Below are 2,500 nucleotides of genomic sequence, written 5' to 3' on the forward strand. Positions count from 1 at the left end.
GCCTCATCTTATAGACATACGGAACAGCTGGAGGCCTGACAACAACAGCTGGACGCCTGACAATGAACGACAACAACCACGGAATGAACAGACGACACGTCCCCTTAATGCCAGGGTATGGCTATCCTGATGCCATATCATTTATCATGTCGGACAATGTGACTCCGTTCAACCGATTTCAATAGTAACCATCAATGAGGGATCAACAAAATGCGGAGCAAAGTTGTCAACGTCAATTTCCATTATGCTCTCGCGGGTCAACCCAGACGTCTTCGCCACGGCACGCTCGAGCCGGGAGACGTGGGTTGACCCCGTATTGCGGCGCGGCACGGCTCGTCCCCTCGGTTCTTGGCGAGACACTGAGACAGTCTTCACGAGGCCTCCAGACACATGTGCCTTCAACTCTGTGACTGTACAAACAACGGACAAAAAAAAAAAATGCGTCACACTGTCAACAAAAGCAGGATGAAAGGGACCCCAGCATAGCTGCACATCTGAAGGAAGAAGAATCATACAATAGCGAGCGGGGGCTGGTGATTTCTGCTTTCTCTTTTATGAGAGGATAATGAGTCCGACTTTGCGGTCACAATCGGGCAGGAAAGGCTAAAGGAAGCCAGGTGAGGCCGTGCTAGATTACTCGAAACCAGCTGAGGGCATACTGGCGTGCGGTCAAATCTCTGTGTGGGGCTGGGCCGGACAGGAGCGGGGTACCTCGGCCGCAACTCGGGCTGAAAAGAACCGCGCAAATAATAAAAGGAGATAACAGCAGGAAATATGCTGACGTGGGATCCTGAAATGAATCACATATTCTTGATGGTCTTCTGAGAACGATATCAAATTTGTTTTGTGCATAATTGCCTCCATATGGCTGCAAAGCGATGCGCATGATTGTTTGCCTGCTCACATCCGCAAGCGAGCGAGCGAGCGAGCGCAGACAGTCGGCTCAAGTGTACGGCTTCCAGTGATCAAATGTGAGCTCATGGCAAAGACTCAAATTGGTACAAAAAGACCAATCACATGCGTGTGTACACACAAACACACACATAAACACACCAAGATTGCAGCCACAATTGCGAAAGACGATCCTCTAAGGACACTAATTTCCTTAGAAAAAAAGAAGTAAAAAAAAAAAAAAAAAAAAAACAACGACGACCAGAGGAACTCATGCCATCCTTTTGATGGGTACCACTTAGAATGTCAGCAATCATGATGTAGGTGAAGACTCTGCCCGGGTCCAACTCAAACACGAGGCATGACATTATAAATGGGTGGGTAATCACCGGCTGTGGTGGATTCTCCACTGCCACTGATTTATGGCATGCACAGCTCTCGGATCCTGCCACGGTGCCCCGAAGATGGATCGCGAGGAGTCTTCCACGGGCCCAAGCCAGCCAGCCAGCCAGCCAGCCAGCCAGCCAGCCAGCCGACTGATTTACCCTCGCAGAGCTGCTAAAAATCGGGCTGGCAGCTCAGCCCCAGTGGAGAACAGCTAGTTCCTCCCTGCCTGCCTGCCTGCCGAACCCCACAGTCGTAAAGCATTGCGGTCAGGCCTTAAGAGGACACAAAAGACAACAGTTTCACGAGAATTCCTTTCCCAAGTAATTGCACTAAACAGATCTGGGGTGAGTGGAAGGGATGGAAGATTATTGGAGGGTGGCGGTGGAGGGGTGTTGGCAGTGGTTGAGGGTGTGGGGTTGAACGTCTGGGGGCTTTACCCATGCAAATTGAACTTCAGAGGGGCGATATTATGAAAACAGCCGTGCACAGGCTGAAAGTGCAAGTGTGAAAAATATAAGGGTGTGCTGTGGCTTCCAGAAAAGCCACTAAAATAACAATACATCTTTTCAATTACTCGCACGGAATAAACACTAAAGCCATTGATAAAGGAAAACATTTGTGTGAAGCGGTTACGGAAATACTGGCGCTGCACAATAGGAAGCACAGGGAAGGCTCAGTCCAATATAAATCCCTTCAAGTGCATTAGAGCACACAACTGGACACGGTTGCTATACACATACACATGCACGCACGCACGCACGCACGCACGCACGCACACACTTCATCTTGTCTACAATCCTCACATAAACAAATTTCCACAAATGGAATGGTAATTTTCTTTCCCTAATCTAAAACGGCTTTCGGTGTGGAAATACGTTGCACCTGAGGAACTCTAAAGTTTGTGTTCGCTGACTGTGCGGACAGACACTGGACTGGATGAAAAAGCAGCGCTCCCACATCCGATCCGGCTGTTGCCGTGCCCTTAGCCCTTCTGACGGCGCTTGTGTGGCCAGGCTGTCGATCCTCTGTGTAAACTCGTGACCCGGGAGACTAAATGTTGACAGATTGTCGTCTAGTCACAGATGCCGACCCCATGGATTCCAGGATCCTTTTGAAAAAAAAAGAAAAGAAAAAAAAAGGCAAAAAGCGCCTGTCTCTTAACCTCAAACCAAACATGTTTTGGCTTTTGGAGAAAGAAGGGAAACTTCATTTACCAATAACA

At 48.9% G+C, this 2,500-nt stretch overlaps 1 protein-coding gene across 4 annotated transcripts in view; it reads right to left on the reverse strand.

Annotated features, from left to right (window-relative positions):
- Nucleotides 1-2,500, reverse strand: part of eda (ectodysplasin A) — a 42,355-nt gene that overhangs the window by 34,600 nt on the left and 5,255 nt on the right. The window lies entirely within an intron of this gene.

The sequence above is a fragment of the Sardina pilchardus genome, chromosome 5 (assembly GCF_963854185.1).
Source record: "Sardina pilchardus chromosome 5, fSarPil1.1, whole genome shotgun sequence".
NCBI classification, from domain to species: domain Eukaryota; kingdom Metazoa; phylum Chordata; class Actinopteri; order Clupeiformes; family Clupeidae; genus Sardina; species Sardina pilchardus.